At 47.3% G+C, this 17,524-nt stretch overlaps 1 protein-coding gene across 2 annotated transcripts in view; it reads left to right on the top strand.

The window, feature by feature from the left end:
* Positions 1-17,524, top strand: part of Mapre3 (microtubule associated protein RP/EB family member 3) — a 43,074-nt gene that overhangs the window by 2,683 nt on the left and 22,867 nt on the right. The window lies entirely within an intron of this gene.

Raw genomic sequence — 17,524 nt, 5'->3', positions numbered from 1 at the left:
AGGCAAGCAGCATTTCAGAACCATATGGAAGATCTTAATTTTTTTGGCCAAAATGCAGGTGCTCTAGTTCATGTATAGAAATGTTTATCAGGATCTTAGATACANGTTGGAACTGGACAGGACAGAAGATGTCCTAATGTCCTCATTTCCAGGTTTTGACATGGGACTCTAAGAGTTAAGTGCTTTGCCCCAAAGTGACTTAACTAATGTAAAGAGTATATGAAAGCACCGTCAACTGTGTACACCGTGCGGGTGACTGTTGGTGGTTATTAGGGTCTGAGTCAGGATTAGAACTCACATTTCCAGACTAGCACTATCTATACCGCCACGATGCTGCGTTTGTCACACTTAACAATCCAAAGGGCTGTAATAAAAATAATTTAGTAGTCTGTAATTAGCCCTGTAGACAAAGGCTCCTTTTATTATCTGAGATGTTGCAAGGCCAGGCAAAATGTAATGTCAAAGCGTCTAATTAAATATTTATTCTTGCCACCTTACAAATAACAATTTTCCCGCACACGGTCCAGTCCAACTCTACGAGGTCTTCTTTTTAAAACTATGCATCAACTGACTGAAAGCAAATGCAAAGTTGGGTGTTGACATCTTCTCGGCTTCTCTGCAAGGCTGCTGCATTCTGGAAAGCAAAGCAGAGAGCGCAGACTTGGGGCTGAGTGGAAGCAAACCTGAAGGGCAGCTTCAGGGCTCCCTCCCAGTGCTCCGCTGGAGCCTTGCCTAGGTCCTGGGAGCCACAGGGATGCCTCACCCCCTCCTTTAGAAACCAAGTGGATCTGGCCTCTCAAAACAGGTGCATCTGAGTGAGCCCAAAGCCCAGTCCTTCTGCGTCCTGGTGTGTGACACTGAGTAGGTTATGTAAAACTGCTAAGTGTTAGTTTTCTCATCTGCCTTATGGTGGCTGTCCCTTAGGGTTGTTAGAGGATGCAAGGAGAGGAGCTGCTTCATAGCAGGTAGCAATATTTATTTACATTTACTGGTGCCTTTAATGTCAAAATAATGTCTCAAAGTTTGTCATGGGAAGTCCATCCTGAGCTAATTTAAATCCGCCCCATTCCTCGGGAGCCTTCTTAACGTGTTCAACAGAAGCAGNCATTTGTCCAGTGAAAACTTGAGAGTCACAGTGTCATTTCAACTGTCCAATGAGAGAGTGTATGTATGAAATGGGCCTTTGTGACCAAGCATTCAGCTGACTTGCTTGTCTGACAGAACGGCCAGGCATGAGCAGTTGACTGGAGCAGAGCCCGGGTTTGGTGTGACATGGAGCTACTCAGGCCTTCTGCTGGGGAAGCTATACTGAGGAATGATCAGAATCTGATATAGAAAAGCAAGCTGCTGGGTGCCGGCCTATGAGTTAGCCTCTCGTGGCCCTCGCTCACTTCCGCTACTGTGCAAAGTGCACCTTGAACCATGACTTCACTCNGATCAGTTTCTGTACTTGTGGGATACAGAGGTCATGGGAAACAAGCCCTTCCTTCCAGCAAGGAAACATCCTCCCTGAGTGAGGAGAGATGNAGGGCCTTCTGGATGGACCAGCGACAGAAAGGCTCAAGGCCTTTCTGAATTCCTAGATCAAGCCCATGTCCATATACAGGCCTCTAAAGGCCAGCTCTATGGTGGGTAGAGTGGTCCCTAGAGACCATGTGTGGCTTCAGGTTCCATCCCCAGGACTGCAAATGAACTTGAAAAGGATCTGCCTCTGGGAAGATGGATGTGGGCNTGGNGAAAGGAAAGGAAAGGAACCTTTAGTTCCTCTGCTTTCGTGTTTGACCTGTTATAATGCACGCTGCTTCTGGACTTGGGGGAGAGCACGTTGACTTGATAGTGCACATGACTCCGTCAACACATCTTCATAGAANACACTCGCTAGAGTGGTCAGTGGTGGAGCAGATAGCGCTAGCTCGCTTCCTTCCTCAGACCAAGCCAGTGTCCAGAGCAGACTGGTGAGCGAGGAGGGCCTCTCAAGTGCCTGCTTCCCAGCAGCCNTCTCCGTGGAGTGCCTGCCCCACTGTCTCCTTGCCCCTTTACTCCCCTTTGAGAGTCTTCCCTTCCTCTTGACAGCTGAAGTAACTAACCATCACCTCCTAATAAGGCCACTTAATTTCAACTGTCGTCCAAAGCAGATCTGCCCACGTGACCTTTACAGCAAGGATGTGAGCTGGACATGTTACCATGCGTGGAATCCCAGGACAACCTGGGCTGCATAGCGAGTCTGCTTCTCAAATAATAGCAGCCTAAGTCCTGCGCCTCTTACCAAAGAGCTTGAATCTCAGGGGACCTAACTGAAGTATGGCCACACTCTGCGACGGTAGCTGCAATCTCTATCAGGCCTGGCTGCTCCTTTACTCAATACTGACAGCTTCTGGTGGAATAACTAACAAGTGGCTGGCGAGATGGCTCAGTGGTTAAGGGCACTTGTTGTTCTATGGCCTGGGTTCAGTTCCCAGCACACACGTGATGGCTCATGACCATCTGTAGGACCTCACTGCATGGTCCTGAAGTTTTAATTTTGTCATCAGTTGGCCATTGTCGCTTTTAGCCAGGCATCCTGCTGATTATAGAAAGAGGACACACGTACCAGCTGCGCATGCTTTGGGGGCTTACCCAGAAGGAGCGTGAATTGCGCTGACTAGTTTACAGCCGATCACCCAGTCTTTCTTTGGCTGAGAGTACAAATCTGCACGGTAGCTCCCAGGGTTGGGGGGCATCCTGCAGCCGAGACTGGGTTTCCCATGTGAAGCTGGCTGGCCAGTTCCTGGCACACACTAGATCCTGATCTCACTAGCACCATGCCCTACCAACTTTGCTGAGCTGCCGTTGTTTTCCAATGTTTCACATCAGTGTTCTGAGCTCTGGGTGCCTCATTCCCTAACGTAAGGAAGTTAGCCCTTCTGCTGTGTTCTGACTCCACACAGCGTTGTTCATGAAACTGTTCCTAGTGTGCAGGAAATACATACCACTTATATATGATTAAGAGAACTGAGCAAGAAGTATGACTCCAAATATGCCTAGTAGTTTAGACTATATACTTGTACACACACACACACACACACACACACACACACACACACACAACCTGCCGACAGGGTAAGAAGACTGCTTTCTGGGATGACCTCCTTGCCTCAGGCGCGGAGAGATGAGGATTCAAGAATCACGGCCTTTCATCTCACGATTACTCAGGCTCTGTCTACACCTGCAAGCACACTGCTGAGCTAGAGCTTCACAGAGGAGCTGAGATGGAAACTGACTCTGAAATCCCATCCCAGTTTTCACTGCATCCAGATACCTTGACTATGTTCGTGTACACACACACACACACACACACACACACACATACACATACAGCCTTAAAACCTTAAAAAGACACATATCCTTAGCCCAGAAATGTCCATTTTCAGACTATTTAGGGCCTTTGGTTAAAGTTGTATTTAAAACTACATAGTTTTTAATTAATACCCCAGTGCTGGGCATGGTTGCCCACGCCTTTAATCCCAGCATTCCAGAAGCAGAAACAGGTGAATCTCTGAGTTCAAGGCCAACCTGGTCTTTGTACTGGTCTGTACAGGCTATCCAGGGCTACAGTGTAAACCCTGCTACAATTGGCTCAATCTTCCCCAGCCCCCCAAATTAAGTAAAACAACCAGAAGTGTAAGATATGGAGGACTGGTCAAGTTTACGGAAATAAAATAGTACATAGGCATTAAAAGTATTTATCTAATATTATTGAAGCCAGGGACAGTGACGAGTGTCTCTAATCCTAGCCCTCAATGGACTGAGGCAGGAAGATCCAAATGCAAAGCCAGCCTGGGTCGTACCCCAAGCCCCGTCTCAAACACAAAAACACTCATACACACACATACACTCACACAACAGGGCTGTGTGCATACTGTGAGAGCAGCTCATAGATGGTTCTCTGTTCTTTCTGTCAGCCACATGGGACTTGGAGATTGAACTCAGGCCCTCAGACTTGGCTGAAAGCACCTTTACTCACTGAGCCATCATGCACCCGCTCCCCAACCCTACATTCGGGGTATTTATGTTTTGTTCATTTTGAGGCAGGATTGCTAAACACTGGAAGATATCCTTCAATTTCAGATCACTCAGCCTCCATAGAACTGAGATCACGGTGGGTGGCACTACACATGGATTTACGAGTTGATTGGATTTGTCCTTGTGAGGCGAGTGCTCTGCCTATTATAAGAACATGAAAATTGAGCTGAAAAATGACTCAGCAGTTAAGAGTACTGGCTGCTCTTGCAGAAGACCCAGGCTTAGTTCTCAGAACATGTGAGAGTTCTTACCACCATCTGGAACTCCAGTTCCAGAACCCCAAGTGCCCTCTTCTGGCTTCCTTGAGCACTACACATATGTGGTACATATACATACATGTAGACAAGGCATACAAATAAAAATATACACACAAATTAAAAACAACTCTGTTGTAAAGTGGATCTTACACTTATTCCCTCCTAACTTTGTTTACATTTGTCAGCTAGCATGGATCAGGGTTATGCTTTTGGTGGCCTGGCTCAGTCCCATGTCTTTCCAGATTCTCCGAGTGGCCAGATCCCCAGTGCTCTGGGGCCTTCCTGCAGACTTTACCTTGTGTTGGGCGTATGTATTCCTGCTCGAACTGCCTCTGCTCAGACCTGCCTGGCCACCTTCCTTTCTCCGTCCGTGGTCCTATTTCATTTGGCCATCAGCTCAGAGACCCCTTGTTCTTCCAGGATTTGACAGTAGTGGCATCTGTTCAGCTTTAAGTGCTAGAGAAGAGAAACTTCTAACTTTATCCACGGGATCCAGGGCATGGGGTTGAGGAACATATGGCCTGTTCCACAGCGTGGCCTGTGCTGTGATACGTGTTTGCTAACAGGACGTTTCTCTCCCTCCAAGTGGTTCTGACTACCTAACACTTATCCCAGATGGGGCAGGTGCCAACTCCTGCTGCCTGGAATTATTAGCACAAGTCTTTGGCTCTGTCAGGCTAGAAAACTCCACTACCAAGGGATTGTTGAATAAGCAGTCACCTTATCGTGAGGGCATTGTTGCCCTGGTCACCTTGTAATATGATATAACTATAATATAATGCCTTCGTTGCCTTGTAGTGGTGTTTCCTGGTGAGTAAGAAGTGAAATCTTAGCTGGTTTTGAGTCAGCAGGATCATAGTTAGGCTTGATGTGTGTGTTGCCATGTGGAAGAGGCAGGTCTTGGACCACTTGATGAAATCCAATCCTTCCAGTATGAGCAGTGTTGTGCTGAAGGCTCCTCTCCAGGGGTGTAAAGTGTACCAGACTTCCCTGCAGCACCAGACGCTTGGCTGTTGGCCCTCGTCCCCTTCCTTGACGGTTATTGCCACCTGCCAAGGACTCAGATTTTGTCTCTGATTTGTTCTGATTTTAGATCAGTAGAGGTCACAGCTGAAAGTTTGCACTTGGAGTATTCTGTTAGCATTCTTAAGTGACAGGACCACTGCTAACGATGGAGATGTGTTGTGCTGGCCCCCAAATAACAAGCAACAGTGTTATGAGGCAGCTTGATGATAAGACTCACATTCCTCCCCAGAAGCTGTAGTCTCCAGGGTTACAGGTTATTCTTACAAATGGTGCACACTGTTTTCATGAGGCCTTGTAAGTAGAGACAACAAGTACCTCCCAAGTGTTTTCTCTGACTTGTATGCATTATATATGTATGCATGCAACATGTATGATTGTTATGCATTAATGGTAATCCAGCTAACTTTCAGTTAGAGTCTAGTATTACAGTGATTTTTGAAGAAGTCTTCACATATTTAATGGCCCCTCATATCTATGAATTTAACCAACCAAAAAGCAAAACTTTTTGTTTGTTTGTTTGTTTTTAGAGACAGGGTTTCTCTGTATAGCCCCGGCTGTCCTGGAACTCACTCTGTAGACCAGGCTGGCCTCGAACTCAGAAATCCACCTGCTTCTGCCTCCCAAGTGCTGGAATTAAAGGTGTGCACCACCACTGCCTGGCTTTTTTTTTTTTTTTTTTAAGATTTATTTATTTTATTTATACGAGTACACTGTAGCTATCTTCAGACACACCAGAAGAGGGCATCAGATCCTATTATAGATGGTTGTGAGCCACCATGTAGTTGCTGGGAATTGAAAACGAAAACTTGAATTTACCATGTACTGAGAGTACTGTGTTGAATCCAGCGAGAGGATGTGCAGTCATTGGTTAGTTATCATAGTGGGCGGCCGTTGCCTTAGGTATTATAGCTAATCCTCTTGTTCCCTCCTGCACCACCCCTGACCCTGACCTAGAGTATAAGGGAGGCTGTGCCGGGCTGGCTGCAGGTGCTGGCTGCTCTATAGAACTGAACACAAGAAGGCTTTAGCGTCCACTAGAGCCAATCTCCTATGATTATGTCCCATGGGACAGTTGTATTCAGTGTAAAGAGGGAAAAGGACAGAAGAGAACTAACTTTGAGAAGCAGGCAAGGGCTCTTCTCCCTCTGAGACTGGTGGGAAGAGAAAATGGCTTTTCTACCCATTATGTAAAGTTCAGGGAATAGGCTGGTGTCCTGGTAAGATGTGACCTTCACTTCTTCTGACAGCCAGGGTTGCTTGCTGAGGAGGAACGAGGGAGATGTTGGTGGGAGAGGAAGGTCATGGAGGCTTGAATTAGCCACAGTGAGGATTTAGCCTGGGCATTTGGAGATGAATAAAAGTTTTATTGTTGAGGGGCAAGGGCCCTTTTGGGCGTATGAATTCATAATGGGCCAGGTCTCCGTGCTGGCCCAAAGATACAGCAGGGAGGAGGGGCAGCAGGGCTGGGGTGTTGTGACATTTTCAAGGCAGGGTTTCTGAGGAGACAGAGTTTAGAATGGCTATGAGAACAGAGGTGAAAGGAAGGGATCCGGGTTTAAGCAGAATTGGCTGCCCACTAGAATTGAGGGGCAGGTTTGGGATGGGGATGAACCACAAGGAGGTTAGAGGCAGAGGCATCTTCACGAGATTGGATGTTCCGGCCATAGTTACCTTTACGTTTGTTTACTTTTCTGTCGGACTCGGAATTGTTTTGACTGGACTTATGTAACCAGCCACATCTTTAATAGCTAAAACTCAAGAGAAGAGCTTCATGATGCAGCTCACTTGCTTCCCCACTGCTGAAGGAGGCCTAGAGATGGAAGGAGATCAGAGTCTGGCTCTCTACGTTCTTAGGACTGAGAAGAGCCTCTGCTTGTCAGCTGTTTGCTCTTCAGTCCCAGCCTGTCACCACTACCGAGGGGAGGTGCCAGCCACTAGCCCTTATCTGCCTGCACAGAGCGTTTAAGCTTGAGGCACTGACCTCCCTCGGGCTCCAGAGCTGTATCTTAGATGAGCAGTTGTATGGGTCAGGCTGTTTCTCGTCCTCTGCCCACATGCCCTTCCAAGCCAGTCCTATTTGGCCCTTTGTCAATGAAGGAGGACCATCTCTGTGTCCTGAGATAGATGCACCCCTGGCTAGATCTAAGCGCAGTTTTGTGAGTGGATTTCCACCCTTGCTTCTGTCCTGATCCGGACACTTTGTGCAGCATATGAACTGGATGACTGTGTGGCTATCCTTTTTTCTCACTGTTTTCAAGTGTCCACCGAGCCCTCTGTCCTGATGTCATCCTGATGCCATCCTAGATCATCTACTTTGACCCTGACTAACACCCCTACTTGTGCCCTTTCACTTGCTAGATTCAAATTCCTCTCATGCTGGACAACGGAAGGCATTCACCCAGCTAATGCTGCAAAGCGGCCACAGGGCTGATCATCCTCTGAACAGAGGGTGGAAACCTGAGGGAAGTCAGGGGCTAGCACGTGTGTAGGAGCTGGAGAAGCAGGGCTGTGCCACCTCCTGGACCGTATGCCTGGGCCCAATGCCGAACCTAACCCTTTTCTGCAGGCTATGTTGATGCCTTTCCCTGAAAGCCAGGGCCCAAGCAGGAGCCTGGCTCCCAGCCAGTCACCTCAGGAAGGAACAAACAGCCCTGCACAGGCCTCAAGCCAGGTAGGGTAGAGCAAGGTACATTGTTTTATGAGAATCAAATGGGCTCTTTGTAAACAGCCTCATGCTTGTATTCTCCCGCTTTCCTACCCTGCCTGGGAGAGAACCATGAGTGCTTGACTCACACTTGGGTAAAATCAAGGAGGAAATGACAGCTACTGGGCTGCAGTTCAGTAGAGAACCTTGAACCTGGAATTTAGGAGAGCCAGGCTTAACAGTTATGGGGCTGTGGGAAGATCATGTCTCTTTGACCTCAGTTCCTTTTCATGAACCATGAGGGTGTCTGCGTGTGCTGCTCGCTCTCCGCATAGCATCCTTCCCTGGCTGACTTGAGCTGCTGCTGCTGCTGATTAACCTTGGCTGTCTTGGCCTAACTGCCATTCCCTCCGAAAGCACTGTGTGGCTTCCACCCCGGATGCACTGTAGCCTAGGGCTCCTGTGGTAGCCTTCTGATGGTGGCAGGTTACCTGTGGGAGTCACCTTGTCAAGAGGAAAGATGTGTGTTGGCTTGGGACTTCGGGGTTCCAGCCTATTGTCAACTGTCTCCATTGCTTTGGCCTGGGGCAAGAAGAGTGTCCTAGTAGAGGCCAGGGGTTCCAAGGTAAATGAGGATGCTTCATCCTGTGGCCAGGAAGAAGGGAGGGGGTATGGGGAGGAAAGAAGAGAGGAATGGAGAGAGGGAAGGGGGAGAGAGTAGACGCCATAGACCCTGCTGCCTAAGGGTTCAACCACCTCACAGTAGTACCATAGTTTGACAACCAAGCTTTTTTTGTTTTGTTTTGTTTTGTTTTGTTTTTGTTTTTGTTTTTCGAGACAGGGTTTCTCTGTGTAGCCCTGGCTGTCCTGGTACTCACTCTGTANACCAGGCTGGCCTCGAACTCAGAAATTCACCTGCCTCTGCCTCCCAAGTGCTGGGATTAAAGGCATGCGCCACCACACCCGGCTCCAAGCTTTTAATACATGGGATGTGGGGGTACATTCCAGATCCTAACGAAAGCCTCCATGACCGGCTTTTCCAGACTTTGGATCACAGTCAATAACAGGCTAAAAGCAGTTCACTGGGCTGTTGCCATGGTTTTTAAAAATGAACAAAACAGGGATGGAAGATATAACCCAACTGATGGAATGCTCACTTAGAACGCACAAGACCTTGTGTTCCACCCCCAGCACCACGTACGCTGCATGGTTGGACTTGCCTGGAATTGAGTCCTGAAGATCTAGAGAGGCAGGATCAGAAATGTAAGGTCATCCTTGATGCTAGTGAATCTGAGCCCAGCCTGGGCTACGTGAGACCTGTTCTCTCCTTCCCCAAGAACAGATCAGAAAATGCCAACAGTCAATTGCTTATGATAAGATGCTTTAGTGAATCATTCGTTATTATACACATCTCTGTATGTTTCTATATATGCTAGATTATAAAATATATTTTTATAAGTAGATTAAAGACCTCTGCTTTAGAAATGTCCTGTCCCAGTATTTTCCTTTATAATAATTAATGTGCTATAGCAACAGCTTATAATTATCTATAGTTGTGGGTGTGACTTATACATAACTAACAGGCTCCTTGAGGCAAAGACCAAGACTATTACTCATTCACATAAAAAGATAATGTATATGTATCCTTATTTTGTATAAGGTGGTATATATGTATGTATTTATGTATGTGTGTATATATGTATGTGTGTATTATGTATATGTATGGGCATATGGTCTGTCTGTATGTCGTGTGTGGACACATCTGAATACATATACAGAGACCAGAGGAACATGTCAGTTTTCTCCTCTGTCATTCTTCTGTTTCTCACTAAACCTGCATCCAGAACTGGCAGCCAGCTATCCCCAGTGACCTCCTGTCTCTGCCTGCCATGGCGCTGGGACCACAAACACCATCCTCAGTGATAATATGATTCTGGGGTTCAAACACAGGCCCTTAGACTTGCACAGCAAGGACTCCCCAGCCCTTGGTAACAGTTTGGGATGCGCATGTCATTGCCCTCTGGCTTTCAGAGGTATGCTGGGTTGCCAGTCCTCAGGCCTATGTTCCTAGAACACAGGGTGACAGTGATGGCGATGGTGAACTGAAACCCCCACTGTGCACAGGATGGACGTAATACCAGAAAATCCACTCTATCTCTTCTCCACCCTCAGTAATGACACTAGAAAGCCCGGCCAGCCGGCTGTCGGAGGCAGGAGGTAAGCTGGGAAACCTGAGCACCTCAGGTCCAGGTTCCTCAGGCAGCTGCCTTCCCTCAGGCTGTTCCTCCTGTTGGGGGCTTGAGGGCCGAGGCTTTGGTCATCGTCAGCCAGAGCTGAGGCTTTTCCTCAGAGAACTCCTCACCCTTGCCCTGATAATGTCTGCATCCAGGCGTCTGTGAGCTCCTCGGGAGTTGAAGGAGAAAAAGATTATTCTCGAAAGCAACATGACCATGCCTGTGTTTTCAGAGAAACTTCCAAGAGAGACAGCTGTTTGAAGAGAAAGTTCTTAACTTCCTGGCTCCGGGGCGTCACTGCCGCTGAGTTGTCAGCTGAGTGCTCCCTTTCCTACACACGGATCATCCTAGGGCTCTGTTGAGGGCTAGTGACTGAGTGGTGCCCCCCAACATCCTGAACCCCGAACTTGAGACTATTGCTTCATATGACGAAACAATGAATGTTACTTTAGATGACAAAATGTGCCGCTAAAGAGCTAGAAATGCACACATTTAAACCCAGAATTTGAGAGGCAGAGGTGCAACCTCAGGCTTTTCCACCCAGGACTTTGTCTAGCACTTGAGTATTTTGTTGTAAGCTTGGATTTCGGTCTAAGTTTGGATTACATGCCTACCACATTGGACATAGTTTGCACCAGTGAGCTTTTCTATCCAGCCTCTTTGTGCCCCAAAATAATGACTCTGCAACTAAATTATCTATGAATAATTGCCTAGACTATAAGCTTTGGCTTGTTCCCCCTAGCTCATAACTTAATAATCCTGTTTATTCTAAGTGCTGTCTGTTCTCAGGTGGTTGGTTACTTTTCTCATGTTCATGAGACCCGCTCCATCAGCTTTCAGGGCAACTCTCACTCTCCTATGCCTGACCCAGAATCCTCTGTCCCTCTCTCCCCTTCCTGCCTAAGCTAATAGACCAGCAGCTTTTTATTGACAGTTGACCCTTCCACACAGCACAGAAGATCTTATTTCTCCACAGTGGCAAACAGGTCTCTGGAGGTTCAAGACCATCCTAGTCTACCTATTAGCCAGGGCTCCATAGAGAGACACTGTCTCAAAAACAAAAGCAAACAAGTAAAGATCTTAAAGCTGGGTTATCTTAGTGGACCCCAAATGCACTCAAGCCTCCTTGCTGGGGACAAGATATAGCTCAGTAGCCTAGTGATAGAATACTTGCCCAACTTGTGCATGACCCAGGGTTCTGTATCCGGGCAGGCGGGCAGGCAAGCATACACACACACACCACCTTGTCTGTATATATATATCCTGATGAAAGGAGAAATAGAGGGATTTTATGAAAGAGGAGGAGACTGCGGGCCCCAGAGCAGAGATTGGTGTGATGTGCTCTAAGCCAAGGATAACTAAAGTCCCCAGAAGCTAGAAGAGTAGCTGGGAGCAGATCCCCAGAGTCGGCCGAGGAGGAGCTGGCAGGGCCAACACTTGGATCTGGGGCTTTTGGTCTCCAGGGTAGTAAGGAAATAATATGTGCTGTTGTACCCCGCCAGCTTGGGGCAGTTAAGTGTTGTTGTCATAGGACACTCAGCGGGTCAAAGTTCACGTGCTGGCAGAGGTCATAGGTGAAAATGTTTGTCCGTGCCCTCCTTAGCTCATGGACCTGAGTCACTCTGATCTGTCGCCGCCCTCCCTGACTCTCCAGCTTTCCTTGACCTTACCAGACTTGCCTAGAGAATCCAGAAATGTCTCTCCACCCCCAGGTGCTCATCTTCACTACACTGAAAGTCCTTTTTGCCATTCAGAGGAACAGAGTCTAAGGTTCCTGGCATGAGGACATGGATACTTGACACAGTCTATAATCCTGAAGGGTGTGGGAGGAAAGGTGGGTCTGGTCACATCTCAGGGTGTTCCTAGAAGAAGCCATTTCTTAAAGCTTGAGAAAGGTGGATTGGGAAAGTACTGGGGGTGTGTGGACCACATTACTCTCCTTGGGCAGAAAAATATAGACAGGTCCAGATGAGCAGTGATTAAAAGTGTCCAGGGCTGGCTGTGTGGCCCACTGGTTAGAGGCACTCCATCCAGATGGCATGAGTCCCAATTCCCAGGCTCTACAAGTAGCAAGAGAGAACCAACTCCCAAAAATATTGTTTGACCCCCCACATGCATGCCATGATATACAACGTGTACACACACAGCCAAAAGTAGAACAGTAAGGATAGATGAGTGTGTGAGTGTGACCTACCTTAGATGATGTGCTGCCTTCAAGTGTTTGAGGTGACTGGGGAGCAGAAAGTGACCTGTGGCTTAGCCCAAGGTGGATGTTTGTGCAGCCACTAGTTAAAAAGCTGGTGTGGAAGATACTGGCCACAGAGATACATCACAAGAAGTGTCTGCAGTGTGAGGGTGACAGGCTAAGAGGCGGTGGGCAGCTTCTCATTCTGAGTTGCAGCCTCTGTGGCAGCTGCTGAGGTTCTCATTGCAAAAGACAGAGCAAGCCATAGGGGTGTTGGTCAGAAGGGAGAATGAGGGGCTAAGGGGTGCCATGCTAAGCACTTCCACGTAAAACAGCCCAGGACCAAGTGACCATGTGATATTGCTATTGAAGCCAGTTGGGGTCTCAGGCCATTTGAAAATATATCAAGGGGCTGGAGAGGTGGTTCAGTGGTTAAGAGAACTAATGTCTTTCCAGAGAACCCAAGATAATGTTAAACACCTACATGGCAGCTCACAACTGTCTGTAACTACACGATCTAACAGGCATACATGCAGGCAAAACACACACACACACACACACACACACACACACATATAAAGAACTTCAGAAACAAAGTCCCCATTCTGTTCCCACCTGTCTCTCCAGCTCTGAAAAAGAATGCTTTCTTCCCCAGAAGTAAATAAAACTTCCTGCTTGGAGAGGACGAGAAGGCATCCATTATTAATGTTTATTTTCATATTTACAGATGAAAGGGACACTGACTTCAAAGCAGTAGATTGGGACCAAGAAAGAGAATTAATTCTTGACATTAAATTTATCTGCTAGAAAACACTCATGCCGGTTTTGAAAAAGTTTCTCATGGTTGAATATAAAGTTGAGAATTTCAAAAAGAGATTTGACAATCCATAGAAGGGTGAGTGAACAATTCATTAAGGCAGGAATGTTGGGGTTCCTAGGCTCCCAAACTTAGTTCTAGGATGAGGTCCTAGTCAATGGTCCCAGCAGGAGGCCATGCAAAGCATACTGGGACAGTGAGAGGCTCTGGCCAGCATTCTGAGCAGTTCACAGGCGCTCTGCTGTCACTGCCCTGCTTACAAAAGGTCTCCTTGTGTAACCCTGGCTGCCTCTGCTTTCTGAGTGCTGAGAGTAAAGGTGTGAGCCTCTGTGGCTGGCCCATATAGACTAACGTTTACTTCAGTTCCTCTGTCATTGCACGCAGCTTTGAGATTCTAATTGGTAGATTTGACTTCTTGAATACTTGTTCTGACTTAGAACACAAAGTTTAAGGCAGTGGTTGTCAGCCTTCCTCGTGTGTGACCTGTTAATACAGTCCTCATGCTGCGGTGACCCCAACCCTAAAATCCTTCCACTGCTACTTCATAACTGTAGTTTTGCTATTGTTATGGATCATAATACAAATATCTCATATTCAGGGTATCTGATGTTGCAAGCCACAGGTTGAAACCCACTGGTTTAAGGTTAAAAGATACCCAAAGAACCCATCCTGCAGCCACCTTTACAGACAGCCTTGTCACCTGACACATACCCCCAACAGTCTGCTGACCTAGAACTTACTGTGTCGCTGAAGAATAACTGTCCCTCCTGTTCCTCCCTAACACTGGCATCACAGTGCACACCACTACACTGTATATGCAGCACTGCTTGCACTAGATAAACTCTCTGCCAATCAGGACTCGAAGCCCCCAAGGTGTGGTTCCTAACCCATGGCCTGTGCCACAGTAACACAGCACCAGCGATGCTCATGGACCAGCTCCCAACTTGGTGGTAGAGATGCTCCTTGATGGCCATTAAATTCAAGGCCATTTCCTCCATCCCCACATTCTGGGACAGGGTGAGATAATATCTATTCTCCTGATTTTTAAAATGCCTATGTCTGATCATCGAGAAAGAACACTGCATTCATTGATCACACTGCTTTAGAACTGTTGGCAGGAGGAACCAAACAGTTAGGCAGGAAGTGTACCACCTCTGAGGATGGGATTTGGGGGTTTGGGGGATTTGGGTGTTTTTTAGACACCTGTATAAGAAGGCAAAACTTTTTAAAGATGTTTGTTCTTGACACTGCGTTTATCCCATCACAATACTCTGGAACCCCGGAGAAAATACTGCAGCTTCTGGAGACGGGGACACTGCAATGGAAAGCACCATGGCTGGTACTACCAACTTCTTGCCGGTCAGGAGCAGCAAGAAGACCAGGTTTCCGTCTAGAGGTTAGACTTGGCTTGAAGAGCTTCATCCGAAGCCATGAGGGATCCTGCCAGTCTTTAGCAGAGAAGGANTCTGTTCATGTGTGTCCCTTTGACCCAGGACAGAGCTGCACACTAACTCTGCATTACCTGCAGGGAGGTCCCGACTCTATCACTCATTGCCACGAAACTCTTCCATAAATAGACTACCCTTCGAGCTTTTTAAATTTGTGGCCCAAATTGATATAGAAGTCAAGTCTTGAGATGTCACTGGCTTACCTTTCATGGTGGGATGATGACTTAGGGTTCTATTGCTGTAAGGGGTACCATGACCACAGCAAATCTTACAAAGGAAAACATTTAATTGGGGCTGGCTTACAGTTCCGAGCTTGAAACCATTATCATGACAGGAAGCATGGTGGAATGTAGGCAGACATGGTACTGAAGAGGGAGCTAAGACTTCTGGGTCTGGATCCACAGGCAGCAGGAAGAGAGTGAGACACTGGTCTGGCATGAGCATCTCAGACTCAACACCTACCCCCAGTGACACACTTCCTCCAACAAGGCCACACCTCCTAATGGTGCCACTCCCTATGGACTAATGGGGGCCATTTTTATTCAGACCACCACNGATGGCTTTCTTGAGNTTTTCTTTACCCCTAAGAAGAACAGGCTAGGCAGACTATGGTGTATTGGGCGTCAGGAAATATCCTCCAGTCTTCAGAGCCTCAGGAAAACTCTCCAAGAGAGAAATGGGGTTCTCTGCTGAGCTGGGCACTGTACAGAAAGTTCTGCCTGTTCACCGAAATACTGAAAGCCACCCTTCATCTGGGCACTCACGGGAAAGAACCGTAATGGAAACAGATCGACAGACAGGCTTGTGGATGTTCTCAGTTTCAGTGTTGTTGGCGCGCCATGCTGGGCGAGTCAGTTCCCCGTGCCTCTACATAGCTTCTGTAAAACAGAGGCCACTGCCTGTTCCCATTGCCTGACCATCAGGCAGTGCTGAGAAGTCTTTGAACTTTTCAGGTGAAAGATGATCTAAAACTCCAAAGAGAAGAGCTGGCTGTAGGGCAAGGAACTGGATGGCAGCAGAGCTTACACGGACCACAGCTGAAGGATGGCGGGATGCCCTCTGCTGCCATGAGGGCTCTGGGGGCCCTGTGCTGGTCTACAGAAGGACAGAAAAACAACTGTCACTGGGAAAGAGNCAGCCTAGTGGAGTGGCAACAGCAAAGCCTTGGNGTCTCAATCAGAATTTTGAGACTAGAAGGGCAGAACACTTCCTTAAATGATTCTGATGTACCCCCAAATTTGAGGAGCATCTTTATCTTGCCAACATGTCTTTACACCCCCTACCCCAGAGCCCTGTGTGCAAGTATCTTGTCCATCACACATGAATCAGGTTGCTCACGTCTGAGTGAACCCAGNTCTTCCTTCAAGGCAAGGTCACACATCACCTTTTGCCCCAAGATTTCAAGCTGAAATTACTCTCAGAAATGAAAGAATACCATGCAGCCAGCAGAGAGTGGGGTGTTTCTCTGTATATACACAGAAACATGACCATGGTGGGTTTAAAGGGGAAAGTCACAGAATATATTCTGATTCTCTTTTCTCTAAATATTGATAAAATACGTTTAACTTACATAAACGTTTGAAGAAAACATGTATTCATGGAAGTCTACTTTACACATCTGTGTTACTTTTCACAATTAACAACACAGTGATAAGAGAGTAGTTCCTTGTACACTTACCAGGGAAGAGCCGATTGCCTCTAGCATCCTTGTGTCATCTTTGTGCTTGACACTTTCCAGTGCTCAGTGATGAGCTTAGCCATGACAGAGCCCTGTCTGTGTGTCTGACTGTCACCAGTGCTCAGCACTGTCCCTGACACTTAGTGGATGTGGAGTACNTATTTATTGAGTTTTAATAATCTAGAAAATGAACCAGATGTAGAAGGCCTGTGATCCCAGCGTCAGGAAGGCTGAGGCAAGGGGGGTGTGAGTCTGAAACCAATATGGGTGTCTTCTGTAGAGAGAGAAGAAAGGAAAGAGGGAGAATCTAAAACACATTCTGGGAGTCACGGATGGTCATGGAGGGGAGGGGTCAGGGCTTGCATGATAAGTGGCTGATGGTCAGTGGNGTCTTCAGCTCTTGTAGGACACTAGCAAGAAGGAAGTAGTGTGTGGACCACAATTACCCCTCACCAAAAAAGGAGTTTGGCAGTGGTGGGGAAAAGGAGAGGTCTTAAAGGTGGTCCGTGGGTCACCGCCACTCACATTCACAGACGTGGCTCCTCAGTTTTACAGCCCATGCCTGTCAGAGAGACTGCTACTCCTTCAGGATAGGATGAAACACGCTGTTCCCTTGCAGTACNTAAAGAAATGGGCTCATTTTCAGTGGTGTCCTTAGTATCCNCTTTGTCTGTCTGTCTGTCCAGAATCCTGCATCATTAAATTGCCTCAGTGGTCTCTCTGGAAGGCCCTGCCACCTTGTAGGCATTTGGCATTCANAGATGAGCTGCTCAGATTCTAAATGCAGACAGTTATAAACAGGTGGCCACTGCCCATGAGCCATTTGGAAACACTGTCCTGCTGCCAAGACAGGCTCTGCACTTTGACCCCCTCAGCCATACACATGAGAACTGCCCGTCACTCCCCAAATCAGACACATTGTGTCAACTTTCCAATCTTATGACTTGGAGAAATTAGAAGCTATGACAATGGCTATAGCTAGGGAAGAACAAATGAGCCTTTCATATTGAACGTTTACATCAAAAAGCTATTGCTAAACCACCTGACACGTGAGGTCAAACTGANGATGTAGTTTAATGCTAGAGTACTAGCCTAGGACACTCCAGGCCTTGGATTCAATCCCCAATACTACTTTTTTCTTTGAAGTGATTTTAGAGCTACAGCGTACTCTGC

Source organism: Mus pahari, chromosome 7 (assembly GCF_900095145.1).
Source record: "Mus pahari chromosome 7, PAHARI_EIJ_v1.1, whole genome shotgun sequence".
In the NCBI taxonomy this organism is placed as follows: Eukaryota; Metazoa; Chordata; class Mammalia; order Rodentia; family Muridae; genus Mus; species Mus pahari.
The sequence above is the reverse complement of the archived record's forward strand: the minus strand, read 5'-3'. Positions and strand labels throughout refer to the sequence as shown.